Source organism: Pinus tabuliformis, chromosome 1_1 (genome assembly GCF_031772625.1).
Source record: "Pinus tabuliformis cultivar Carrire ecotype Pingquan chromosome 1_1, CPIR1, whole genome shotgun sequence".
NCBI classification, from domain to species: domain Eukaryota; kingdom Viridiplantae; phylum Streptophyta; class Pinopsida; order Pinales; family Pinaceae; genus Pinus; species Pinus tabuliformis.
Window position 1 is genome coordinate 711,614,307 of NC_142297.1, and position 24,239 is coordinate 711,638,545.

General features: G+C 61.1%; 29 non-coding genes across 29 annotated transcripts; all 29 read left to right on the forward strand.

The window, feature by feature from the left end:
* The first annotated feature begins 295 nt into the window (after window positions 1-295).
* Window positions 296-414, forward strand: LOC149215697 (5S ribosomal RNA). The gene has a single exon (XR_016251343.1). It is a non-coding gene; the product is annotated as a 5S ribosomal RNA (ribosomal RNA).
* A 717-nt stretch (window positions 415-1,131) lies between these two features.
* Window positions 1,132-1,250, forward strand: LOC149215698 (5S ribosomal RNA). Its single transcript, XR_016251344.1, has one exon. It is a non-coding gene; the product is annotated as a 5S ribosomal RNA (ribosomal RNA).
* A 717-nt stretch (window positions 1,251-1,967) lies between these two features.
* On the forward strand, window positions 1,968-2,086 carry LOC149215699 (5S ribosomal RNA). Its single transcript, XR_016251345.1, has one exon. It is a non-coding gene; the product is annotated as a 5S ribosomal RNA (ribosomal RNA).
* Window positions 2,087-2,799: 713 nt separating this feature from the next.
* On the forward strand, window positions 2,800-2,918 carry LOC149215700 (5S ribosomal RNA). Its single transcript, XR_016251346.1, has one exon. It is a non-coding gene; the product is annotated as a 5S ribosomal RNA (ribosomal RNA).
* Window positions 2,919-3,631: 713 nt separating this feature from the next.
* On the forward strand, window positions 3,632-3,750 carry LOC149215701 (5S ribosomal RNA). The gene has a single exon (XR_016251347.1). It is a non-coding gene; the product is annotated as a 5S ribosomal RNA (ribosomal RNA).
* A 717-nt stretch (window positions 3,751-4,467) lies between these two features.
* LOC149215702 (5S ribosomal RNA) lies at window positions 4,468-4,586 on the forward strand. The gene has a single exon (XR_016251348.1). It is a non-coding gene; the product is annotated as a 5S ribosomal RNA (ribosomal RNA).
* Window positions 4,587-5,296: 710 nt separating this feature from the next.
* LOC149215703 (5S ribosomal RNA) lies at window positions 5,297-5,415 on the forward strand. Its single transcript, XR_016251349.1, has one exon. It is a non-coding gene; the product is annotated as a 5S ribosomal RNA (ribosomal RNA).
* Window positions 5,416-6,134: 719 nt separating this feature from the next.
* LOC149215704 (5S ribosomal RNA) lies at window positions 6,135-6,253 on the forward strand. Its single transcript, XR_016251350.1, has one exon. It is a non-coding gene; the product is annotated as a 5S ribosomal RNA (ribosomal RNA).
* Window positions 6,254-6,966: 713 nt separating this feature from the next.
* LOC149215705 (5S ribosomal RNA) lies at window positions 6,967-7,085 on the forward strand. Its single transcript, XR_016251351.1, has one exon. It is a non-coding gene; the product is annotated as a 5S ribosomal RNA (ribosomal RNA).
* Window positions 7,086-7,798: 713 nt separating this feature from the next.
* Window positions 7,799-7,917, forward strand: LOC149215706 (5S ribosomal RNA). Its single transcript, XR_016251352.1, has one exon. It is a non-coding gene; the product is annotated as a 5S ribosomal RNA (ribosomal RNA).
* Window positions 7,918-8,634: 717 nt separating this feature from the next.
* Window positions 8,635-8,753, forward strand: LOC149215707 (5S ribosomal RNA). Its single transcript, XR_016251353.1, has one exon. It is a non-coding gene; the product is annotated as a 5S ribosomal RNA (ribosomal RNA).
* A 717-nt stretch (window positions 8,754-9,470) lies between these two features.
* Window positions 9,471-9,589, forward strand: LOC149215708 (5S ribosomal RNA). The gene has a single exon (XR_016251354.1). It is a non-coding gene; the product is annotated as a 5S ribosomal RNA (ribosomal RNA).
* A 717-nt stretch (window positions 9,590-10,306) lies between these two features.
* On the forward strand, window positions 10,307-10,425 carry LOC149215709 (5S ribosomal RNA). The gene has a single exon (XR_016251355.1). It is a non-coding gene; the product is annotated as a 5S ribosomal RNA (ribosomal RNA).
* A 717-nt stretch (window positions 10,426-11,142) lies between these two features.
* Window positions 11,143-11,261, forward strand: LOC149215710 (5S ribosomal RNA). The gene has a single exon (XR_016251356.1). It is a non-coding gene; the product is annotated as a 5S ribosomal RNA (ribosomal RNA).
* A 717-nt stretch (window positions 11,262-11,978) lies between these two features.
* Window positions 11,979-12,097, forward strand: LOC149215711 (5S ribosomal RNA). Its single transcript, XR_016251357.1, has one exon. It is a non-coding gene; the product is annotated as a 5S ribosomal RNA (ribosomal RNA).
* A 710-nt stretch (window positions 12,098-12,807) lies between these two features.
* LOC149215712 (5S ribosomal RNA) lies at window positions 12,808-12,926 on the forward strand. The gene has a single exon (XR_016251358.1). It is a non-coding gene; the product is annotated as a 5S ribosomal RNA (ribosomal RNA).
* A 710-nt stretch (window positions 12,927-13,636) lies between these two features.
* Window positions 13,637-13,755, forward strand: LOC149215713 (5S ribosomal RNA). Its single transcript, XR_016251359.1, has one exon. It is a non-coding gene; the product is annotated as a 5S ribosomal RNA (ribosomal RNA).
* A 710-nt stretch (window positions 13,756-14,465) lies between these two features.
* LOC149215714 (5S ribosomal RNA) lies at window positions 14,466-14,584 on the forward strand. Its single transcript, XR_016251360.1, has one exon. It is a non-coding gene; the product is annotated as a 5S ribosomal RNA (ribosomal RNA).
* Window positions 14,585-15,294: 710 nt separating this feature from the next.
* On the forward strand, window positions 15,295-15,413 carry LOC149215715 (5S ribosomal RNA). The gene has a single exon (XR_016251361.1). It is a non-coding gene; the product is annotated as a 5S ribosomal RNA (ribosomal RNA).
* A 710-nt stretch (window positions 15,414-16,123) lies between these two features.
* On the forward strand, window positions 16,124-16,242 carry LOC149215716 (5S ribosomal RNA). Its single transcript, XR_016251364.1, has one exon. It is a non-coding gene; the product is annotated as a 5S ribosomal RNA (ribosomal RNA).
* Window positions 16,243-16,952: 710 nt separating this feature from the next.
* LOC149215717 (5S ribosomal RNA) lies at window positions 16,953-17,071 on the forward strand. Its single transcript, XR_016251365.1, has one exon. It is a non-coding gene; the product is annotated as a 5S ribosomal RNA (ribosomal RNA).
* A 710-nt stretch (window positions 17,072-17,781) lies between these two features.
* Window positions 17,782-17,900, forward strand: LOC149215718 (5S ribosomal RNA). Its single transcript, XR_016251366.1, has one exon. It is a non-coding gene; the product is annotated as a 5S ribosomal RNA (ribosomal RNA).
* A 710-nt stretch (window positions 17,901-18,610) lies between these two features.
* LOC149215719 (5S ribosomal RNA) lies at window positions 18,611-18,729 on the forward strand. The gene has a single exon (XR_016251367.1). It is a non-coding gene; the product is annotated as a 5S ribosomal RNA (ribosomal RNA).
* Window positions 18,730-19,439: 710 nt separating this feature from the next.
* LOC149215720 (5S ribosomal RNA) lies at window positions 19,440-19,558 on the forward strand. Its single transcript, XR_016251368.1, has one exon. It is a non-coding gene; the product is annotated as a 5S ribosomal RNA (ribosomal RNA).
* A 710-nt stretch (window positions 19,559-20,268) lies between these two features.
* LOC149215721 (5S ribosomal RNA) lies at window positions 20,269-20,387 on the forward strand. Its single transcript, XR_016251369.1, has one exon. It is a non-coding gene; the product is annotated as a 5S ribosomal RNA (ribosomal RNA).
* A 710-nt stretch (window positions 20,388-21,097) lies between these two features.
* LOC149215722 (5S ribosomal RNA) lies at window positions 21,098-21,216 on the forward strand. Its single transcript, XR_016251370.1, has one exon. It is a non-coding gene; the product is annotated as a 5S ribosomal RNA (ribosomal RNA).
* Window positions 21,217-21,926: 710 nt separating this feature from the next.
* LOC149215723 (5S ribosomal RNA) lies at window positions 21,927-22,045 on the forward strand. Its single transcript, XR_016251371.1, has one exon. It is a non-coding gene; the product is annotated as a 5S ribosomal RNA (ribosomal RNA).
* A 710-nt stretch (window positions 22,046-22,755) lies between these two features.
* On the forward strand, window positions 22,756-22,874 carry LOC149215724 (5S ribosomal RNA). Its single transcript, XR_016251372.1, has one exon. It is a non-coding gene; the product is annotated as a 5S ribosomal RNA (ribosomal RNA).
* Window positions 22,875-23,584: 710 nt separating this feature from the next.
* On the forward strand, window positions 23,585-23,703 carry LOC149215725 (5S ribosomal RNA). Its single transcript, XR_016251373.1, has one exon. It is a non-coding gene; the product is annotated as a 5S ribosomal RNA (ribosomal RNA).
* The last annotated feature ends 536 nt before the right edge of the window (window positions 23,704-24,239 follow it).

Consider the following 24,239-nt stretch of genomic DNA (forward strand, 5'->3'; position numbering starts at 1 on the left):
TCGGAGGAACCCGTGGGTCGTTCACGGAAAGGCAGCGCGAGCTCCACGCAGCGTCGTCGGTGGCCGCGGAGCTTACGCCTTTTTCGTCCCGCTCTCTCTCGTTCTTCTTTTTGTTACCCCCTCCGTTCTTCCCCTGGTTCGCTGGCTCCGCGCGGGGCGGGCGGCGCCGCCAAGTCGGGGAAGAGGGCGAGCTCCTGCGCCGAGCCGCTTCGGATCGAGGGCCACGGATGGGCCCCATGCGCTGCGCGTGGCTCGGCGGCCTCCCTTGAAGAGGGGGAGGGGGCGAGATCTTTGCGGGTGCGATCATACCAGCGTTAATGCACCGGATCCCATCAGAACTCCGCAGTTAAGCGCGCTTGGGCTAGAGTAGTACTGGGATGGGTGACCTCCCGGGAAGTCCTAGTGTTGCACCCTACCCCCCTTTTTGCGCGGCTCGGCGGGAGCGATCGGCGCTAGTGCGGAACTCCGCGGCTGCGCGTGCTCGACGGTAAATTGGATTGCGTGCTGCGTGTTTATCTTGTTTTGCGGCGCGGGGCCACTTATATATCGATTTATAACGGAATCTCGCGAACGAAGAGATCGCTGGAGCATTAAGGAGGGGGGCCTAACTGAGGGAAACGGCGACTCGCTCGAGACTGCTCCAAGGGAAGTTCGAGAAGGGGGCACCGATTTATCATCCCGGTCGGAAGTCGCGAGCGGGATTACAGCGCAACGGAGGCGACGTATTGCGGCAGCGGGCGATGAATCTAGGACCGTTCGCATCACCGCAGCGAAGATGACACGGGGAGAGTGGGTAGGAGGTTTAAATCATATGTACTTTTGTAGGAACTCGAATTTCGGAGGAACCCGTGGGTCGTTCACGGAAAGGCAGCGCGAGCTCCACGCAGCGTCGTCGGTGGCCGCGGAGCTTACGCCTTTTTCGTCCCGCTCTCTCTCGTTCTTCTTTTTGTTACCCCCTCCGTTCTTCCCCTGGTTCGCTGGCTCCGCGCGGGGCGGGCGGCGCCGCCAAGTCGGGGAAGAGGGCGAGCTCCTGCGCCGAGCCGCTTCGGATCGAGGGCCACGGATGGGCCCCATGCGCTGCGCGTGGCTCGGCGGCCTCCCTTGAAGAGGGGGAGGGGGCGAGATCTTTGCGGGTGCGATCATACCAGCGTTAATGCACCGGATCCCATCAGAACTCCGCAGTTAAGCGCGCTTGGGCTAGAGTAGTACTGGGATGGGTGACCTCCCGGGAAGTCCTAGTGTTGCACCCTACCCCCCTTTTTGCGCGGCTCGGCGGGAGCGATCGGCGCTAGTGCGGAACTCCGCGGCTGCGCGTGCTCGACGGTAAATTGGATTGCGTGCTGCGTGTTTATCTTGTTTTGCGGCGTGGGGCCACTTATATATCGATTTATAACGGAATCTCGCGAACGAAGAGATCGCTGGAGCATTAAGGAGGGGGGCCTAACTGAGGGAAACGGCGACTCGCTCGAGACTGCTCCAAGGGAAGTTCGAGAAGGGGGCACCGATTTATCATCCCGGTCGGAAGTCGCGAGCGGGATTACAGCGCAACGGAGGCGACGTATTGCGGCAGCGGGCGATGAATCTAGGACCGTTCGCATCACCGCAGCGAAGATGACACGGGGAGAGTGGGTAGGAGGTTTAAATCATATGTACTTTTGTAGGAACTCGAATTTCGGAGGAACCCGTGGGTCGTTCACGGAAAGGCAGCGCGAGCTCCACGCAGCGTCGTCGGTGGCCGCGGAGCTTACGCCTTTTTCGTCCCGCTCTCTCTCGTTCTTCTTTTTGTTACCCCCTCCGTTCTTCCCCTGGTTCGCTGGCTCCGCGCGGGGCGGGCGGCGCCGCCAAGTCGGGGAAGAGGGCGAGCTCCTGCGCCGAGCCGCTTCGGATCGAGGGCCACGGATGGGCCCCATGCGCTGCGCGTGGCTCGGCGGCCTCCCTTGAAGAGGGGGAGGGGGCGAGATCTTTGCGGGTGCGATCATACCAGCGTTAATGCACCGGATCCCATCAGAACTCCGCAGTTAAGCGCGCTTGGGCTAGAGTAGTACTGGGATGGGTGACCTCCCGGGAAGTCCTAGTGTTGCACCCTACCCCCCTTTTTGCGCGGCTCGGCGGGAGCGATCGGCGCTAGTGCGGAACTCCGCGGCTGCGCGTGCTCGACGGTAAATTGGATTGCGTGCTGCGTATCTTGTTTTGCGGCGCGGGGCCACTTATATATCGATTTATAACGGAATCTCGCGAACGAAGAGATCGCTGGAGCATTAAGGAGGGGGGCCTAACTGAGGGAAACGGCGACTCGCTCGAGACTGCTCCAAGGGAAGTTCGAGAAGGGGGCACCGATTTATCATCCCGGTCGGAAGTCGCGAGCGGGATTACAGCGCAACGGAGGCGACGTATTGCGGCAGCGGGCGATGAATCTAGGACCGTTCGCATCACCGCAGCGAAGATGACACGGGGAGAGTGGGTAGGAGGTTTAAATCATATGTACTTTTGTAGGAACTCGAATTTCGGAGGAACCCGTGGGTCGTTCACGGAAAGGCAGCGCGAGCTCCACGCAGCGTCGTCGGTGGCCGCGGAGCTTACGCCTTTTTCGTCCCGCTCTCTCTCGTTCTTCTTTTTGTTACCCCCTCCGTTCTTCCCCTGGTTCGCTGGCTCCGCGCGGGGCGGGCGGCGCCGCCAAGTCGGGGAAGAGGGCGAGCTCCTGCGCCGAGCCGCTTCGGATCGAGGGCCACGGATGGGCCCCATGCGCTGCGCGTGGCTCGGCGGCCTCCCTTGAAGAGGGGGAGGGGGCGAGATCTTTGCGGGTGCGATCATACCAGCGTTAATGCACCGGATCCCATCAGAACTCCGCAGTTAAGCGCGCTTGGGCTAGAGTAGTACTGGGATGGGTGACCTCCCGGGAAGTCCTAGTGTTGCACCCTACCCCCCTTTTTGCGCGGCTCGGCGGGAGCGATCGGCGCTAGTGCGGAACTCCGCGGCTGCGCGTGCTCGACGGTAAATTGGATTGCGTGCTGCGTATCTTGTTTTGCGGCGCGGGGCCACTTATATATCGATTTATAACGGAATCTCGCGAACGAAGAGATCGCTGGAGCATTAAGGAGGGGGGCCTAACTGAGGGAAACGGCGACTCGCTCGAGACTGCTCCAAGGGAAGTTCGAGAAGGGGGCACCGATTTATCATCCCGGTCGGAAGTCGCGAGCGGGATTACAGCGCAACGGAGGCGACGTATTGCGGCAGCGGGCGATGAATCTAGGACCGTTCGCATCACCGCAGCGAAGATGACACGGGGAGAGTGGGTAGGAGGTTTAAATCATATGTACTTTTGTAGGAACTCGAATTTCGGAGGAACCCGTGGGTCGTTCACGGAAAGGCAGCGCGAGCTCCACGCAGCGTCGTCGGTGGCCGCGGAGCTTACGCCTTTTTCGTCCCGCTCTCTCTCGTTCTTCTTTTTGTTACCCCCTCCGTTCTTCCCCTGGTTCGCTGGCTCCGCGCGGGGCGGGCGGCGCCGCCAAGTCGGGGAAGAGGGCGAGCTCCTGCGCCGAGCCGCTTCGGATCGAGGGCCACGGATGGGCCCCATGCGCTGCGCGTGGCTCGGCGGCCTCCCTTGAAGAGGGGGAGGGGGCGAGATCTTTGCGGGTGCGATCATACCAGCGTTAATGCACCGGATCCCATCAGAACTCCGCAGTTAAGCGCGCTTGGGCTAGAGTAGTACTGGGATGGGTGACCTCCCGGGAAGTCCTAGTGTTGCACCCTACCCCCCTTTTTGCGCGGCTCGGCGGGAGCGATCGGCGCTAGTGCGGAACTCCGCGGCTGCGCGTGCTCGACGGTAAATTGGATTGCGTGCTGCGTGTTTATCTTGTTTTGCGGCGCGGGGCCACTTATATATCGATTTATAACGGAATCTCGCGAACGAAGAGATCGCTGGAGCATTAAGGAGGGGGGCCTAACTGAGGGAAACGGCGACTCGCTCGAGACTGCTCCAAGGGAAGTTCGAGAAGGGGGCACCGATTTATCGTCCCGGTCGGAAGTCGCGAGCGGGATTACAGCGCAACGGAGGCGACGTATTGCGGCAGCGGGCGATGAATCTAGGACCGTTCGCATCACCGCAGCGAAGATGACACGGGGAGAGTGGGTAGGAGGTTTAAATCATATGTACTTTTGTAGGAACTCGAATTTCGGAGGAACCCGTGGGTCGTTCACGGAAAGGCAGCGCGAGCTCCACGCAGCGTCGTCGGTGGCCGCGGAGCTTACGCCTTTTTCGTCCCGCTCTCTCTCGTTCTTCTTTTTGTTACCCCCTCCGTTCTTCCCCTGGTTCGCTGGCTCCGCGCGGGGCGGGCGGCGCCGCCAAGTCGGGGAAGAGGGCGAGCTCCTGCGCCGAGCCGCTTCGGATCGAGGGCCACGGATGGGCCCCATGCGCTGCGCGTGGCTCGGCGGCCTCCCTTGAAGAGGGGGAGGGGGCGAGATCTTTGCGGGTGCGATCATACCAGCGTTAATGCACCGGATCCCATCAGAACTCCGCAGTTAAGCGCGCTTGGGCTAGAGTAGTACTGGGATGGGTGACCTCCCGGGAAGTCCTAGTGTTGCACCCTACCCCCCTTTTTGCGCGGCTCGGCGGGAGCGATCGGCGCTAGTGCGGAACTCCGCGGCTGCGCGTGCTCGACGGTAAATTGGATTGCGTGCTTATCTTGTTTTGCGGCGCGGGGCCACTTATATATCGATTTATAACGGAATCTCGCGAACGAAGAGATCGCTGGAGCATTAAGGAGGGGGGCCTAACTGAGGGAAACGGCGACTCGCTCGAGACTGCTCCAAGGGAAGTTCGAGAAGGGGGCACCGATTTATCGTCCCGGTCGGAAGTCGCGAGCGGGATTACAGCGCAACGGAGGCGACGTATTGCGGCAGCGGGCGATGAATCTAGGACCGTTCGCATCACCGCAGCGAAGATGACACGGGGAGAGTGGGTAGGAGGTTTAAATCATATGTACTTTTGTAGGAACTCGAATTTCGGAGGAACCCGTGGGTCGTTCACGGAAAGGCAGCGCGAGCTCCACGCAGCGTCGTCGGTGGCCGCGGAGCTTACGCCTTTTTCGTCCCGCTCTCTCTCGTTCTTCTTTTTGTTACCCCCTCCGTTCTTCCCCTGGTTCGCTGGCTCCGCGCGGGGCGGGCGGCGCCGCCAAGTCGGGGAAGAGGGCGAGCTCCTGCGCCGAGCCGCTTCGGATCGAGGGCCACGGATGGGCCCCATGCGCTGCGCGTGGCTCGGCGGCCTCCCTTGAAGAGGGGGAGGGGGCGAGATCTTTGCGGGTGCGATCATACCAGCGTTAATGCACCGGATCCCATCAGAACTCCGCAGTTAAGCGCGCTTGGGCTAGAGTAGTACTGGGATGGGTGACCTCCCGGGAAGTCCTAGTGTTGCACCCTACCCCCCTTTTTGCGCGGCTCGGCGGGAGCGATCGGCGCTAGTGCGGAACTCCGCGGCTGCGCGTGCTCGACGGTAAATTGGATTGCGTGCTGCGTGTTTATCTTGTTTTGCGGCGTGGGGGGCCACTTATATATCGATTTATAACGGAATCTCGCGAACGAAGAGATCGCTGGAGCATTAAGGAGGGGGGCCTAACTGAGGGAAACGGCGACTCGCTCGAGACTGCTCCAAGGGAAGTTCGAGAAGGGGGCACCGATTTATCGTCCCGGTCGGAAGTCGCGAGCGGGATTACAGCGCAACGGAGGCGACGTATTGCGGCAGCGGGCGATGAATCTAGGACCGTTCGCATCACCGCAGCGAAGATGACACGGGGAGAGTGGGTAGGAGGTTTAAATCATATGTACTTTTGTAGGAACTCGAATTTCGGAGGAACCCGTGGGTCGTTCACGGAAAGGCAGCGCGAGCTCCACGCAGCGTCGTCGGTGGCCGCGGAGCTTACGCCTTTTTCGTCCCGCTCTCTCTCGTTCTTCTTTTTGTTACCCCCTCCGTTCTTCCCCTGGTTCGCTGGCTCCGCGCGGGGCGGGCGGCGCCGCCAAGTCGGGGAAGAGGGCGAGCTCCTGCGCCGAGCCGCTTCGGATCGAGGGCCACGGATGGGCCCCATGCGCTGCGCGTGGCTCGGCGGCCTCCCTTGAAGAGGGGGAGGGGGCGAGATCTTTGCGGGTGCGATCATACCAGCGTTAATGCACCGGATCCCATCAGAACTCCGCAGTTAAGCGCGCTTGGGCTAGAGTAGTACTGGGATGGGTGACCTCCCGGGAAGTCCTAGTGTTGCACCCTACCCCCCTTTTTGCGCGGCTCGGCGGGAGCGATCGGCGCTAGTGCGGAACTCCGCGGCTGCGCGTGCTCGACGGTAAATTGGATTGCGTGCTGCGTATCTTGTTTTGCGGCGCGGGGCCACTTATATATCGATTTATAACGGAATCTCGCGAACGAAGAGATCGCTGGAGCATTAAGGAGGGGGGCCTAACTGAGGGAAACGGCGACTCGCTCGAGACTGCTCCAAGGGAAGTTCGAGAAGGGGGCACCGATTTATCGTCCCGGTCGGAAGTCGCGAGCGGGATTACAGCGCAACGGAGGCGACGTATTGCGGCAGCGGGCGATGAATCTAGGACCGTTCGCATCACCGCAGCGAAGATGACACGGGGAGAGTGGGTAGGAGGTTTAAATCATATGTACTTTTGTAGGAACTCGAATTTCGGAGGAACCCGTGGGTCGTTCACGGAAAGGCAGCGCGAGCTCCACGCAGCGTCGTCGGTGGCCGCGGAGCTTACGCCTTTTTCGTCCCGCTCTCTCTCGTTCTTCTTTTTGTTACCCCCTCCGTTCTTCCCCTGGTTCGCTGGCTCCGCGCGGGGCGGGCGGCGCCGCCAAGTCGGGGAAGAGGGCGAGCTCCTGCGCCGAGCCGCTTCGGATCGAGGGCCACGGATGGGCCCCATGCGCTGCGCGTGGCTCGGCGGCCTCCCTTGAAGAGGGGGAGGGGGCGAGATCTTTGCGGGTGCGATCATACCAGCGTTAATGCACCGGATCCCATCAGAACTCCGCAGTTAAGCGCGCTTGGGCTAGAGTAGTACTGGGATGGGTGACCTCCCGGGAAGTCCTAGTGTTGCACCCTACCCCCCTTTTTGCGCGGCTCGGCGGGAGCGATCGGCGCTAGTGCGGAACTCCGCGGCTGCGCGTGCTCGACGGTAAATTGGATTGCGTGCTGCGTATCTTGTTTTGCGGCGCGGGGCCACTTATATATCGATTTATAACGGAATCTCGCGAACGAAGAGATCGCTGGAGCATTAAGGAGGGGGGCCTAACTGAGGGAAACGGCGACTCGCTCGAGACTGCTCCAAGGGAAGTTCGAGAAGGGGGCACCGATTTATCGTCCCGGTCGGAAGTCGCGAGCGGGATTACAGCGCAACGGAGGCGACGTATTGCGGCAGCGGGCGATGAATCTAGGACCGTTCGCATCACCGCAGCGAAGATGACACGGGGAGAGTGGGTAGGAGGTTTAAATCATATGTACTTTTGTAGGAACTCGAATTTCGGAGGAACCCGTGGGTCGTTCACGGAAAGGCAGCGCGAGCTCCACGCAGCGTCGTCGGTGGCCGCGGAGCTTACGCCTTTTTCGTCCCGCTCTCTCTCGTTCTTCTTTTTGTTACCCCCTCCGTTCTTCCCCTGGTTCGCTGGCTCCGCGCGGGGCGGGCGGCGCCGCCAAGTCGGGGAAGAGGGCGAGCTCCTGCGCCGAGCCGCTTCGGATCGAGGGCCACGGATGGGCCCCATGCGCTGCGCGTGGCTCGGCGGCCTCCCTTGAAGAGGGGGAGGGGGCGAGATCTTTGCGGGTGCGATCATACCAGCGTTAATGCACCGGATCCCATCAGAACTCCGCAGTTAAGCGCGCTTGGGCTAGAGTAGTACTGGGATGGGTGACCTCCCGGGAAGTCCTAGTGTTGCACCCTACCCCCCTTTTTGCGCGGCTCGGCGGGAGCGATCGGCGCTAGTGCGGAACTCCGCGGCTGCGCGTGCTCGACGGTAAATTGGATTGCGTGCTGCGTGTTTATCTTGTTTTGCGGCGCGGGGCCACTTATATATCGATTTATAACGGAATCTCGCGAACGAAGAGATCGCTGGAGCATTAAGGAGGGGGGCCTAACTGAGGGAAACGGCGACTCGCTCGAGACTGCTCCAAGGGAAGTTCGAGAAGGGGGCACCGATTTATCGTCCCGGTCGGAAGTCGCGAGCGGGATTACAGCGCAACGGAGGCGACGTATTGCGGCAGCGGGCGATGAATCTAGGACCGTTCGCATCACCGCAGCGAAGATGACACGGGGAGAGTGGGTAGGAGGTTTAAATCATATGTACTTTTGTAGGAACTCGAATTTCGGAGGAACCCGTGGGTCGTTCACGGAAAGGCAGCGCGAGCTCCACGCAGCGTCGTCGGTGGCCGCGGAGCTTACGCCTTTTTCGTCCCGCTCTCTCTCGTTCTTCTTTTTGTTACCCCCTCCGTTCTTCCCCTGGTTCGCTGGCTCCGCGCGGGGCGGGCGGCGCCGCCAAGTCGGGGAAGAGGGCGAGCTCCTGCGCCGAGCCGCTTCGGATCGAGGGCCACGGATGGGCCCCATGCGCTGCGCGTGGCTCGGCGGCCTCCCTTGAAGAGGGGGAGGGGGCGAGATCTTTGCGGGTGCGATCATACCAGCGTTAATGCACCGGATCCCATCAGAACTCCGCAGTTAAGCGCGCTTGGGCTAGAGTAGTACTGGGATGGGTGACCTCCCGGGAAGTCCTAGTGTTGCACCCTACCCCCCTTTTTGCGCGGCTCGGCGGGAGCGATCGGCGCTAGTGCGGAACTCCGCGGCTGCGCGTGCTCGACGGTAAATTGGATTGCGTGCTGCGTGTTTATCTTGTTTTGCGGCGCGGGGCCACTTATATATCGATTTATAACGGAATCTCGCGAACGAAGAGATCGCTGGAGCATTAAGGAGGGGGGCCTAACTGAGGGAAACGGCGACTCGCTCGAGACTGCTCCAAGGGAAGTTCGAGAAGGGGGCACCGATTTATCGTCCCGGTCGGAAGTCGCGAGCGGGATTACAGCGCAACGGAGGCGACGTATTGCGGCAGCGGGCGATGAATCTAGGACCGTTCGCATCACCGCAGCGAAGATGACACGGGGAGAGTGGGTAGGAGGTTTAAATCATATGTACTTTTGTAGGAACTCGAATTTCGGAGGAACCCGTGGGTCGTTCACGGAAAGGCAGCGCGAGCTCCACGCAGCGTCGTCGGTGGCCGCGGAGCTTACGCCTTTTTCGTCCCGCTCTCTCTCGTTCTTCTTTTTGTTACCCCCTCCGTTCTTCCCCTGGTTCGCTGGCTCCGCGCGGGGCGGGCGGCGCCGCCAAGTCGGGGAAGAGGGCGAGCTCCTGCGCCGAGCCGCTTCGGATCGAGGGCCACGGATGGGCCCCATGCGCTGCGCGTGGCTCGGCGGCCTCCCTTGAAGAGGGGGAGGGGGCGAGATCTTTGCGGGTGCGATCATACCAGCGTTAATGCACCGGATCCCATCAGAACTCCGCAGTTAAGCGCGCTTGGGCTAGAGTAGTACTGGGATGGGTGACCTCCCGGGAAGTCCTAGTGTTGCACCCTACCCCCCTTTTTGCGCGGCTCGGCGGGAGCGATCGGCGCTAGTGCGGAACTCCGCGGCTGCGCGTGCTCGACGGTAAATTGGATTGCGTGCTGCGTGTTTATCTTGTTTTGCGGCGCGGGGCCACTTATATATCGATTTATAACGGAATCTCGCGAACGAAGAGATCGCTGGAGCATTAAGGAGGGGGGCCTAACTGAGGGAAACGGCGACTCGCTCGAGACTGCTCCAAGGGAAGTTCGAGAAGGGGGCACCGATTTATCGTCCCGGTCGGAAGTCGCGAGCGGGATTACAGCGCAACGGAGGCGACGTATTGCGGCAGCGGGCGATGAATCTAGGACCGTTCGCATCACCGCAGCGAAGATGACACGGGGAGAGTGGGTAGGAGGTTTAAATCATATGTACTTTTGTAGGAACTCGAATTTCGGAGGAACCCGTGGGTCGTTCACGGAAAGGCAGCGCGAGCTCCACGCAGCGTCGTCGGTGGCCGCGGAGCTTACGCCTTTTTCGTCCCGCTCTCTCTCGTTCTTCTTTTTGTTACCCCCTCCGTTCTTCCCCTGGTTCGCTGGCTCCGCGCGGGGCGGGCGGCGCCGCCAAGTCGGGGAAGAGGGCGAGCTCCTGCGCCGAGCCGCTTCGGATCGAGGGCCACGGATGGGCCCCATGCGCTGCGCGTGGCTCGGCGGCCTCCCTTGAAGAGGGGGAGGGGGCGAGATCTTTGCGGGTGCGATCATACCAGCGTTAATGCACCGGATCCCATCAGAACTCCGCAGTTAAGCGCGCTTGGGCTAGAGTAGTACTGGGATGGGTGACCTCCCGGGAAGTCCTAGTGTTGCACCCTACCCCCCTTTTTGCGCGGCTCGGCGGGAGCGATCGGCGCTAGTGCGGAACTCCGCGGCTGCGCGTGCTCGACGGTAAATTGGATTGCGTGCTGCGTGTTTATCTTGTTTTGCGGCGCGGGGCCACTTATATATCGATTTATAACGGAATCTCGCGAACGAAGAGATCGCTGGAGCATTAAGGAGGGGGGCCTAACTGAGGGAAACGGCGACTCGCTCGAGACTGCTCCAAGGGAAGTTCGAGAAGGGGGCACCGATTTATCGTCCCGGTCGGAAGTCGCGAGCGGGATTACAGCGCAACGGAGGCGACGTATTGCGGCAGCGGGCGATGAATCTAGGACCGTTCGCATCACCGCAGCGAAGATGACACGGGGAGAGTGGGTAGGAGGTTTAAATCATATGTACTTTTGTAGGAACTCGAATTTCGGAGGAACCCGTGGGTCGTTCACGGAAAGGCAGCGCGAGCTCCACGCAGCGTCGTCGGTGGCCGCGGAGCTTACGCCTTTTTCGTCCCGCTCTCTCTCGTTCTTCTTTTTGTTACCCCCTCCGTTCTTCCCCTGGTTCGCTGGCTCCGCGCGGGGCGGGCGGCGCCGCCAAGTCGGGGAAGAGGGCGAGCTCCTGCGCCGAGCCGCTTCGGATCGAGGGCCACGGATGGGCCCCATGCGCTGCGCGTGGCTCGGCGGCCTCCCTTGAAGAGGGGGAGGGGGCGAGATCTTTGCGGGTGCGATCATACCAGCGTTAATGCACCGGATCCCATCAGAACTCCGCAGTTAAGCGCGCTTGGGCTAGAGTAGTACTGGGATGGGTGACCTCCCGGGAAGTCCTAGTGTTGCACCCTACCCCCCTTTTTGCGCGGCTCGGCGGGAGCGATCGGCGCTAGTGCGGAACTCCGCGGCTGCGCGTGCTCGACGGTAAATTGGATTGCGTGCTGCGTGTTTATCTTGTTTTGCGGCGCGGGGCCACTTATATATCGATTTATAACGGAATCTCGCGAACGAAGAGATCGCTGGAGCATTAAGGAGGGGGGCCTAACTGAGGGAAACGGCGACTCGCTCGAGACTGCTCCAAGGGAAGTTCGAGAAGGGGGCACCGATTTATCGTCCCGGTCGGAAGTCGCGAGCGGGATTACAGCGCAACGGAGGCGACGTATTGCGGCAGCGGGCGATGAATCTAGGACCGTTCGCATCACCGCAGCGAAGATGACACGGGGAGAGTGGGTAGGAGGTTTAAATCATATGTACTTTTGTAGGAACTCGAATTTCGGAGGAACCCGTGGGTCGTTCACGGAAAGGCAGCGCGAGCTCCACGCAGCGTCGTCGGTGGCCGCGGAGCTTACGCCTTTTTCGTCCCGCTCTCTCTCGTTCTTCTTTTTGTTACCCCCTCCGTTCTTCCCCTGGTTCGCTGGCTCCGCGCGGGGCGGGCGGCGCCGCCAAGTCGGGGAAGAGGGCGAGCTCCTGCGCCGAGCCGCTTCGGATCGAGGGCCACGGATGGGCCCCATGCGCTGCGCGTGGCTCGGCGGCCTCCCTTGAAGAGGGGGAGGGGGCGAGATCTTTGCGGGTGCGATCATACCAGCGTTAATGCACCGGATCCCATCAGAACTCCGCAGTTAAGCGCGCTTGGGCTAGAGTAGTACTGGGATGGGTGACCTCCCGGGAAGTCCTAGTGTTGCACCCTACCCCCCTTTTTGCGCGGCTCGGCGGGAGCGATCGGCGCTAGTGCGGAACTCCGCGGCTGCGCGTGCTCGACGGTAAATTGGATTGCGTGCTTATCTTGTTTTGCGGCGCGGGGCCACTTATATATCGATTTATAACGGAATCTCGCGAACGAAGAGATCGCTGGAGCATTAAGGAGGGGGGCCTAACTGAGGGAAACGGCGACTCGCTCGAGACTGCTCCAAGGGAAGTTCGAGAAGGGGGCACCGATTTATCGTCCCGGTCGGAAGTCGCGAGCGGGATTACAGCGCAACGGAGGCGACGTATTGCGGCAGCGGGCGATGAATCTAGGACCGTTCGCATCACCGCAGCGAAGATGACACGGGGAGAGTGGGTAGGAGGTTTAAATCATATGTACTTTTGTAGGAACTCGAATTTCGGAGGAACCCGTGGGTCGTTCACGGAAAGGCAGCGCGAGCTCCACGCAGCGTCGTCGGTGGCCGCGGAGCTTACGCCTTTTTCGTCCCGCTCTCTCTCGTTCTTCTTTTTGTTACCCCCTCCGTTCTTCCCCTGGTTCGCTGGCTCCGCGCGGGGCGGGCGGCGCCGCCAAGTCGGGGAAGAGGGCGAGCTCCTGCGCCGAGCCGCTTCGGATCGAGGGCCACGGATGGGCCCCATGCGCTGCGCGTGGCTCGGCGGCCTCCCTTGAAGAGGGGGAGGGGGCGAGATCTTTGCGGGTGCGATCATACCAGCGTTAATGCACCGGATCCCATCAGAACTCCGCAGTTAAGCGCGCTTGGGCTAGAGTAGTACTGGGATGGGTGACCTCCCGGGAAGTCCTAGTGTTGCACCCTACCCCCCTTTTTGCGCGGCTCGGCGGGAGCGATCGGCGCTAGTGCGGAACTCCGCGGCTGCGCGTGCTCGACGGTAAATTGGATTGCGTGCTTATCTTGTTTTGCGGCGCGGGGCCACTTATATATCGATTTATAACGGAATCTCGCGAACGAAGAGATCGCTGGAGCATTAAGGAGGGGGGCCTAACTGAGGGAAACGGCGACTCGCTCGAGACTGCTCCAAGGGAAGTTCGAGAAGGGGGCACCGATTTATCGTCCCGGTCGGAAGTCGCGAGCGGGATTACAGCGCAACGGAGGCGACGTATTGCGGCAGCGGGCGATGAATCTAGGACCGTTCGCATCACCGCAGCGAAGATGACACGGGGAGAGTGGGTAGGAGGTTTAAATCATATGTACTTTTGTAGGAACTCGAATTTCGGAGGAACCCGTGGGTCGTTCACGGAAAGGCAGCGCGAGCTCCACGCAGCGTCGTCGGTGGCCGCGGAGCTTACGCCTTTTTCGTCCCGCTCTCTCTCGTTCTTCTTTTTGTTACCCCCTCCGTTCTTCCCCTGGTTCGCTGGCTCCGCGCGGGGCGGGCGGCGCCGCCAAGTCGGGGAAGAGGGCGAGCTCCTGCGCCGAGCCGCTTCGGATCGAGGGCCACGGATGGGCCCCATGCGCTGCGCGTGGCTCGGCGGCCTCCCTTGAAGAGGGGGAGGGGGCGAGATCTTTGCGGGTGCGATCATACCAGCGTTAATGCACCGGATCCCATCAGAACTCCGCAGTTAAGCGCGCTTGGGCTAGAGTAGTACTGGGATGGGTGACCTCCCGGGAAGTCCTAGTGTTGCACCCTACCCCCCTTTTTGCGCGGCTCGGCGGGAGCGATCGGCGCTAGTGCGGAACTCCGCGGCTGCGCGTGCTCGACGGTAAATTGGATTGCGTGCTTATCTTGTTTTGCGGCGCGGGGCCACTTATATATCGATTTATAACGGAATCTCGCGAACGAAGAGATCGCTGGAGCATTAAGGAGGGGGGCCTAACTGAGGGAAACGGCGACTCGCTCGAGACTGCTCCAAGGGAAGTTCGAGAAGGGGGCACCGATTTATCGTCCCGGTCGGAAGTCGCGAGCGGGATTACAGCGCAACGGAGGCGACGTATTGCGGCAGCGGGCGATGAATCTAGGACCGTTCGCATCACCGCAGCGAAGATGACACGGGGAGAGTGGGTAGGAGGTTTAAATCATATGTACTTTTGTAGGAACTCGAATTTCGGAGGAACCCGTGGGTCGTTCACGGAAAGGCAGCGCGAGCTCCACGCAGCGTCGTCGGTGGCCGCGGAGCTTACGCCTTTTTCGTCCCGCTCTCTCTCGTTCTTCTTTTTGTTACCCCCTCCGTTCTTCCCCTGGTTCGCTGGCTCCGCGCGGGGCGGGCGGCGCCGCCAAGTCGGGGAAGAGGGCGAGCTCCTGCGCCGAGCCGCTTCGGATCGAGGGCCACGGATGGGCCCCATGCGCTGCGCGTGGCTCGGCGGCCTCCCTTGAAGAGGGGGAGGGGGCGAGATCTTTGCGGGTGCGATCATACCAGCGTTAATGCACCGGATCCCATCAGAACTCCGCAGTTAAGCGCGCTTGGGCTAGAGTAGTACTGGGATGGGTGACCTCCCGGGAAGTCCTAGTGTTGCACCCTACCCCCCTTTTTGCGCGGCTCGGCGGGAGCGATCGGCGCTAGTGCGGAACTCCGCGGCTGCGCGTGCTCGACGGTAAATTGGATTGCGTGCTTATCTTGTTTTGCGGCGCGGGGCCACTTATATATCGATTTATAACGGAATCTCGCGAACGAAGAGATCGCTGGAGCATTAAGGAGGGGGGCCTAACTGAGGGAAACGGCGACTCGCTCGAGACTGCTCCAAGGGAAGTTCGAGAAGGGGGCACCGATTTATCGTCCCGGTCGGAAGTCGCGAGCGGGATTACAGCGCAACGGAGGCGACGTATTGCGGCAGCGGGCGATGAATCTAGGACCGTTCGCATCACCGCAGCGAAGATGACACGGGGAGAGTGGGTAGGAGGTTTAAATCATATGTACTTTTGTAGGAACTCGAATTTCGGAGGAACCCGTGGGTCGTTCACGGAAAGGCAGCGCGAGCTCCACGCAGCGTCGTCGGTGGCCGCGGAGCTTACGCCTTTTTCGTCCCGCTCTCTCTCGTTCTTCTTTTTGTTACCCCCTCCGTTCTTCCCCTGGTTCGCTGGCTCCGCGCGGGGCGGGCGGCGCCGCCAAGTCGGGGAAGAGGGCGAGCTCCTGCGCCGAGCCGCTTCGGATCGAGGGCCACGGATGGGCCCCATGCGCTGCGCGTGGCTCGGCGGCCTCCCTTGAAGAGGGGGAGGGGGCGAGATCTTTGCGGGTGCGATCATACCAGCGTTAATGCACCGGATCCCATCAGAACTCCGCAGTTAAGCGCGCTTGGGCTAGAGTAGTACTGGGATGGGTGACCTCCCGGGAAGTCCTAGTGTTGCACCCTACCCCCCTTTTTGCGCGGCTCGGCGGGAGCGATCGGCGCTAGTGCGGAACTCCGCGGCTGCGCGTGCTCGACGGTAAATTGGATTGCGTGCTTATCTTGTTTTGCGGCGCGGGGCCACTTATATATCGATTTATAACGGAATCTCGCGAACGAAGAGATCGCTGGAGCATTAAGGAGGGGGGCCTAACTGAGGGAAACGGCGACTCGCTCGAGACTGCTCCAAGGGAAGTTCGAGAAGGGGGCACCGATTTATCGTCCCGGTCGGAAGTCGCGAGCGGGATTACAGCGCAACGGAGGCGACGTATTGCGGCAGCGGGCGATGAATCTAGGACCGTTCGCATCACCGCAGCGAAGATGACACGGGGAGAGTGGGTAGGAGGTTTAAATCATATGTACTTTTGTAGGAACTCGAATTTCGGAGGAACCCGTGGGTCGTTCACGGAAAGGCAGCGCGAGCTCCACGCAGCGTCGTCGGTGGCCGCGGAGCTTACGCCTTTTTCGTCCCGCTCTCTCTCGTTCTTCTTTTTGTTACCCCCTCCGTTCTTCCCCTGGTTCGCTGGCTCCGCGCGGGGCGGGCGGCGCCGCCAAGTCGGGGAAGAGGGCGAGCTCCTGCGCCGAGCCGCTTCGGATCGAGGGCCACGGATGGGCCCCATGCGCTGCGCGTGGCTCGGCGGCCTCCCTTGAAGAGGGGGAGGGGGCGAGATCTTTGCGGGTGCGATCATACCAGCGTTAATGCACCGGATCCCATCAGAACTCCGCAGTTAAGCGCGCTTGGGCTAGAGTAGTACTGGGATGGGTGACCTCCCGGGAAGTCCTAGTGTTGCACCCTACCCCCCTTTTTGCGCGGCTCGGCGGGAGCGATCGGCGCTAGTGCGGAACTCCGCGGCTGCGCGTGCTCGACGGTAAATTGGATTGCGTGCTTATCTTGTTTTGCGGCGCGGGGCCACTTATATATCGATTTATAACGGAATCTCGCGAACGAAGAGATCGCTGGAGCATTAAGGAGGGGGGCCTAACTGAGGGAAACGGCGACTCGCTCGAGACTGCTCCAAGGGAAGTTCGAGAAGGGGGCACCGATTTATCGTCCCGGTCGGAAGTCGCGAGCGGGATTACAGCGCAACGGAGGCGACGTATTGCGGCAGCGGGCGATGAATCTAGGACCGTTCGCATCACCGCAGCGAAGATGACACGGGGAGAGTGGGTAGGAGGTTTAAATCATATGTACTTTTGTAGGAACTCGAATTTCGGAGGAACCCGTGGGTCGTTCACGGAAAGGCAGCGCGAGCTCCACGCAGCGTCGTCGGTGGCCGCGGAGCTTACGCCTTTTTCGTCCCGCTCTCTCTCGTTCTTCTTTTTGTTACCCCCTCCGTTCTTCCCCTGGTTCGCTGGCTCCGCGCGGGGCGGGCGGCGCCGCCAAGTCGGGGAAGAGGGCGAGCTCCTGCGCCGAGCCGCTTCGGATCGAGGGCCACGGATGGGCCCCATGCGCTGCGCGTGGCTCGGCGGCCTCCCTTGAAGAGGGGGAGGGGGCGAGATCTTTGCGGGTGCGATCATACCAGCGTTAATGCACCGGATCCCATCAGAACTCCGCAGTTAAGCGCGCTTGGGCTAGAGTAGTACTGGGATGGGTGACCTCCCGGGAAGTCCTAGTGTTGCACCCTACCCCCCTTTTTGCGCGGCTCGGCGGGAGCGATCGGCGCTAGTGCGGAACTCCGCGGCTGCGCGTGCTCGACGGTAAATTGGATTGCGTGCTTATCTTGTTTTGCGGCGCGGGGCCACTTATATATCGATTTATAACGGAATCTCGCGAACGAAGAGATCGCTGGAGCATTAAGGAGGGGGGCCTAACTGAGGGAAACGGCGACTCGCTCGAGACTGCTCCAAGGGAAGTTCGAGAAGGGGGCACCGATTTATCGTCCCGGTCGGAAGTCGCGAGCGGGATTACAGCGCAACGGAGGCGACGTATTGCGGCAGCGGGCGATGAATCTAGGACCGTTCGCATCACCGCAGCGAAGATGACACGGGGAGAGTGGGTAGGAGGTTTAAATCATATGTACTTTTGTAGGAACTCGAATTTCGGAGGAACCCGTGGGTCGTTCACGGAAAGGCAGCGCGAGCTCCACGCAGCGTCGTCGGTGGCCGCGGAGCTTACGCCTTTTTCGTCCCGCTCTCTCTCGTTCTTCTTTTTGTTACCCCCTCCGTTCTTCCCCTGGTTCGCTGGCTCCGCGCGGGGCGGGCGGCGCCGCCAAGTCGGGGAAGAGGGCGAGCTCCTGCGCCGAGCCGCTTCGGATCGAGGGCCACGGATGGGCCCCATGCGCTGCGCGTGGCTCGGCGGCCTCCCTTGAAGAGGGGGAGGGGGCGAGATCTTTGCGGGTGCGATCATACCAGCGTTAATGCACCGGATCCCATCAGAACTCCGCAGTTAAGCGCGCTTGGGCTAGAGTAGTACTGGGATGGGTGACCTCCCGGGAAGTCCTAGTGTTGCACCCTACCCCCCTTTTTGCGCGGCTCGGCGGGAGCGATCGGCGCTAGTGCGGAACTCCGCGGCTGCGCGTGCTCGACGGTAAATTGGATTGCGTGCTTATCTTGTTTTGCGGCGCGGGGCCACTTATATATCGATTTATAACGGAATCTCGCGAACGAAGAGATCGCTGGAGCATTAAGGAGGGGGGCCTAACTGAGGGAAACGGCGACTCGCTCGAGACTGCTCCAAGGGAAGTTCGAGAAGGGGGCACCGATTTATCGTCCCGGTCGGAAGTCGCGAGCGGGATTACAGCGCAACGGAGGCGACGTATTGCGGCAGCGGGCGATGAATCTAGGACCGTTCGCATCACCGCAGCGAAGATGACACGGGGAGAGTGGGTAGGAGGTTTAAATCATATGTACTTTTGTAGGAACTCGAATTTCGGAGGAACCCGTGGGTCGTTCACGGAAAGGCAGCGCGAGCTCCACGCAGCGTCGTCGGTGGCCGCGGAGCTTACGCCTTTTTCGTCCCGCTCTCTCTCGTTCTTCTTTTTGTTACCCCCTCCGTTCTTCCCCTGGTTCGCTGGCTCCGCGCGGGGCGGGCGGCGCCGCCAAGTCGGGGAAGAGGGCGAGCTCCTGCGCCGAGCCGCTTCGGATCGAGGGCCACGGATGGGCCCCATGCGCTGCGCGTGGCTCGGCGGCCTCCCTTGAAGAGGGGGAGGGGGCGAGATCTTTGCGGGTGCGATCATACCAGCGTTAATGCACCGGATCCCATCAGAACTCCGCAGTTAAGCGCGCTTGGGCTAGAGTAGTACTGGGATGGGTGACCTCCCGGGAAGTCCTAGTGTTGCACCCTACCCCCCTTTTTGCGCGGCTCGGCGGGAGCGATCGGCGCTAGTGCGGAACTCCGCGGCTGCGCGTGCTCGACGGTAAATTGGATTGCGTGCTTATCTTGTTTTGCGGCGCGGGGCCACTTATATATCGATTTATAACGGAATCTCGCGAACGAAGAGATCGCTGGAGCATTAAGGAGGGGGGCCTAACTGAGGGAAACGGCGACTCGCTCGAGACTGCTCCAAGGGAAGTTCGAGAAGGGGGCACCGATTTATCGTCCCGGTCGGAAGTCGCGAGCGGGATTACAGCGCAACGGAGGCGACGTATTGCGGCAGCGGGCGATGAATCTAGGACCGTTCGCATCACCGCAGCGAAGATGACACGGGGAGAGTGGGTAGGAGGTTTAAATCATATGTACTTTTGTAGGAACTCGAATTTCGGAGGAACCCGTGGGTCGTTCACGGAAAGGCAGCGCGAGCTCCACGCAGCGTCGTCGGTGGCCGCGGAGCTTACGCCTTTTTCGTCCCGCTCTCTCTCGTTCTTCTTTTTGTTACCCCCTCCGTTCTTCCCCTGGTTCGCTGGCTCCGCGCGGGGCGGGCGGCGCCGCCAAGTCGGGGAAGAGGGCGAGCTCCTGCGCCGAGCCGCTTCGGATCGAGGGCCACGGATGGGCCCCATGCGCTGCGCGTGGCTCGGCGGCCTCCCTTGAAGAGGGGGAGGGGGCGAGATCTTTGCGGGTGCGATCATACCAGCGTTAATGCACCGGATCCCATCAGAACTCCGCAGTTAAGCGCGCTTGGGCTAGAGTAGTACTGGGATGGGTGACCTCCCGGGAAGTCCTAGTGTTGCACCCTACCCCCCTTTTTGCGCGGCTCGGCGGGAGCGATCGGCGCTAGTGCGGAACTCCGCGGCTGCGCGTGCTCGACGGTAAATTGGATTGCGTGCTTATCTTGTTTTGCGGCGCGGGGCCACTTATATATCGATTTATAACGGAATCTCGCGAACGAAGAGATCGCTGGAGCATTAAGGAGGGGGGCCTAACTGAGGGAAACGGCGACTCGCTCGAGACTGCTCCAAGGGAAGTTCGAGAAGGGGGCACCGATTTATCGTCCCGGTCGGAAGTCGCGAGCGGGATTACAGCGCAACGGAGGCGACGTATTGCGGCAGCGGGCGATGAATCTAGGACCGTTCGCATCACCGCAGCGAAGATGACACGGGGAGAGTGGGTAGGAGGTTTAAATCATATGTACTTTTGTAGGAACTCGAATTTCGGAGGAACCCGTGGGTCGTTCACGGAAAGGCAGCGCGAGCTCCACGCAGCGTCGTCGGTGGCCGCGGAGCTTACGCCTTTTTCGTCCCGCTCTCTCTCGTTCTTCTTTTTGTTACCCCCTCCGTTCTTCCCCTGGTTCGCTGGCTCCGCGCGGGGCGGGCGGCGCCGCCAAGTCGGGGAAGAGGGCGAGCTCCTGCGCCGAGCCGCTTCGGATCGAGGGCCACGGATGGGCCCCATGCGCTGCGCGTGGCTCGGCGGCCTCCCTTGAAGAGGGGGAGGGGGCGAGATCTTTGCGGGTGCGATCATACCAGCGTTAATGCACCGGATCCCATCAGAACTCCGCAGTTAAGCGCGCTTGGGCTAGAGTAGTACTGGGATGGGTGACCTCCCGGGAAGTCCTAGTGTTGCACCCTACCCCCCTTTTTGCGCGGCTCGGCGGGAGCGATCGGCGCTAGTGCGGAACTCCGCGGCTGCGCGTGCTCGACGGTAAATTGGATTGCGTGCTTATCTTGTTTTGCGGCGCGGGGCCACTTATATATCGATTTATAACGGAATCTCGCGAACGAAGAGATCGCTGGAGCATTAAGGAGGGGGGCCTAACTGAGGGAAACGGCGACTCGCTCGAGACTGCTCCAAGGGAAGTTCGAGAAGGGGGCACCGATTTATCGTCCCGGTCGGAAGTCGCGAGCGGGATTACAGCGCAACGGAGGCGACGTATTGCGGCAGCGGGCGATGAATCTAGGACCGTTCGCATCACCGCAGCGAAGATGACACGGGGAGAGTGGGTAGGAGGTTTAAATCATATGTACTTTTGTAGGAACTCGAATTTCGGAGGAACCCGTGGGTCGTTCACGGAAAGGCAGCGCGAGCTCCACGCAGCGTCGTCGGTGGCCGCGGAGCTTACGCCTTTTTCGTCCCGCTCTCTCTCGTTCTTCTTTTTGTTACCCCCTCCGTTCTTCCCCTGGTTCGCTGGCTCCGCGCGGGGCGGGCGGCGCCGCCAAGTCGGGGAAGAGGGCGAGCTCCTGCGCCGAGCCGCTTCGGATCGAGGGCCACGGATGGGCCCCATGCGCTGCGCGTGGCTCGGCGGCCTCCCTTGAAGAGGGGGAGGGGGCGAGATCTTTGCGGGTGCGATCATACCAGCGTTAATGCACCGGATCCCATCAGAACTCCGCAGTTAAGCGCGCTTGGGCTAGAGTAGTACTGGGATGGGTGACCTCCCGGGAAGTCCTAGTGTTGCACCCTACCCCCCTTTTTGCGCGGCTCGGCGGGAGCGATCGGCGCTAGTGCGGAACTCCGCGGCTGCGCGTGCTCGACGGTAAATTGGATTGCGTGCTTATCTTGTTTTGCGGCGCGGGGCCACTTATATATCGATTTATAACGGAATCTCGCGAACGAAGAGATCGCTGGAGCATTAAGGAGGGGGGCCTAACTGAGGGAAACGGCGACTCGCTCGAGACTGCTCCAAGGGAAGTTCGAGAAGGGGGCACCGATTTATCGTCCCGGTCGGAAGTCGCGAGCGGGATTACAGCGCAACGGAGGCGACGTATTGCGGCAGCGGGCGATGAATCTAGGACCGTTCGCATCACCGCAGCGAAGATGACACGGGGAGAGTGGGTAGGAGGTTTAAATCATATGTACTTTTGTAGGAACTCGAATTTCGGAGGAACCCGTGGGTCGTTCACGGAAAGGCAGCGCGAGCTCCACGCAGCGTCGTCGGTGGCCGCGGAGCTTACGCCTTTTTCGTCCCGCTCTCTCTCGTTCTTCTTTTTGTTACCCCCTCCGTTCTTCCCCTGGTTCGCTGGCTCCGCGCGGGGCGGGCGGCGCCGCCAAGTCGGGGAAGAGGGCGAGCTCCTGCGCCGAGCCGCTTCGGATCGAGGGCCACGGATGGGCCCCATGCGCTGCGCGTGGCTCGGCGGCCTCCCTTGAAGAGGGGGAGGGGGCGAGATCTTTGCGGGTGCGATCATACCAGCGTTAATGCACCGGATCCCATCAGAACTCCGCAGTTAAGCGCGCTTGGGCTAGAGTAGTACTGGGATGGGTGACCTCCCGGGAAGTCCTAGTGTTGCACCCTACCCCCCTTTTTGCGCGGCTCGGCGGGAGCGATCGGCGCTAGTGCGGAACTCCGCGGCTGCGCGTGCTCGACGGTAAATTGGATTGCGTGCTTATCTTGTTTTGCGGCGCGGGGCCACTTATATATCGATTTATAACGGAATCTCGCGAACGAAGAGATCGCTGGAGCATTAAGGAGGGGGGCCTAACTGAGGGAAACGGCGACTCGCTCGAGACTGCTCCAAGGGAAGTTCGAGAAGGGGGCACCGATTTATCGTCCCGGTCGGAAGTCGCGAGCGGGATTACAGCGCAACGGAGGCGACGTATTGCGGCAGCGGGCGATGAATCTAGGACCGTTCGCATCACCGCAGCGAAGATGACACGGGGAGAGTGGGTAGGAGGTTTAAATCATATGTACTTTTGTAGGAACTCGAATTTCGGAGGAACCCGTGGGTCGTTCACGGAAAGGCAGCGCGAGCTCCACGCAGCGTCGTCGGTGGCCGCGGAGCTTACGCCTTTTTCGTCCCGCTCTCTCTCGTTCTTCTTTTTGTTACCCCCTCCGTTCTTCCCCTGGTTCGCTGGCTCCGCGCGGGGCGGGCGGCGCCGCCAAGTCGGGGAAGAGGGCGAGCTCCTGCGCCGAGCCGCTTCGGATCGAGGGCCACGGATGGGCCCCATGCGCTGCGCGTGGCTCGGCGGCCTCCCTTGAAGAGGGGGAGGGGGCGAGATCTTTGCGGGTGCGATCATACCAGCGTTAATGCACCGGATCCCATCAGAACTCCGCAGTTAAGCGCGCTTGGGCTAGAGTAGTACTGGGATGGGTGACCTCCCGGGAAGTCCTAGTGTTGCACCCTACCCCCCTTTTTGCGCGGCTCGGCGGGAGCGATCGGCGCTAGTGCGGAACTCCGCGGCTGCGCGTGCTCGACGGTAAATTGGATTGCGTGCTTATCTTGTTTTGCGGCGCGGGGCCACTTATATATCGATTTATAACGGAATCTCGCGAACGAAGAGATCGCTGGAGCATTAAGGAGGGGGGCCTAACTGAGGGAAACGGCGACTCGCTCGAGACTGCTCCAAGGGAAGTTCGAGAAGGGGGCACCGATTTATCGTCCCGGTCGGAAGTCGCGAGCGGGATTACAGCGCAACGGAGGCGACGTATTGCGGCAGCGGGCGATGAATCTAGGACCGTTCGCATCACCGCAGCGAAGATGACACGGGGAGAGTGGGTAGGAGGTTTAAATCATATGTACTTTTGTAGGAACTCGAATTTCGGAGGAACCCGTGGGTCGTTCACGGAAAGGCAGCGCGAGCTCCACGCAGCGTCGTCGGTGGCCGCGGAGCTTACGCCTTTTTCGTCCCGCTCTCTCTCGTTCTTCTTTTTGTTACCCCCTCCGTTCTTCCCCTGGTTCGCTGGCTCCGCGCGGGGCGGGCGGCGCCGCCAAGTCGGGGAAGAGGGCGAGCTCCTGCGCCGAGCCGCTTCGGATCGAGGGCCACGGATGGGCCCCATGCGCTGCGCGTGGCTCGGCGGCCTCCCTTGAAGAGGGGGAGGGGGCGAGATCTTTGCGGGTGCGATCATACCAGCGTTAATGCACCGGATCCCATCAGAACTCCGCAGTTAAGCGCGCTTGGGCTAGAGTAGTACTGGGATGGGTGACCTCCCGGGAAGTCCTAGTGTTGCACCCTACCCCCCTTTTTGCGCGGCTCGGCGGGAGCGATCGGCGCTAGTGCGGAACTCCGCGGCTGCGCGTGCTCGACGGTAAATTGGATTGCGTGCTTATCTTGTTTTGCGGCGCGGGGCCACTTATATATCGATTTATAACGGAATCTCGCGAACGAAGAGATCGCTGGAGCATTAAGGAGGGGGGCCTAACTGAGGGAAACGGCGACTCGCTCGAGACTGCTCCAAGGGAAGTTCGAGAAGGGGGCACCGATTTATCGTCCCGGTCGGAAGTCGCGAGCGGGATTACAGCGCAACGGAGGCGACGTATTGCGGCAGCGGGCGATGAATCTAGGACCGTTCGCATCACCGCAGCGAAGATGACACGGGGAGAGTGGGTAGGAGGTTTAAATCATATGTACTTTTGTAGGAACTCGAATTTCGGAGGAACCCGTGGGTCGTTCACGGAAAGGCAGCGCGAGCTCCACGCAGCGTCGTCGGTGGCCGCGGAGCTTACGCCTTTTTCGTCCCGCTCTCTCTCGTTCTTCTTTTTGTTACCCCC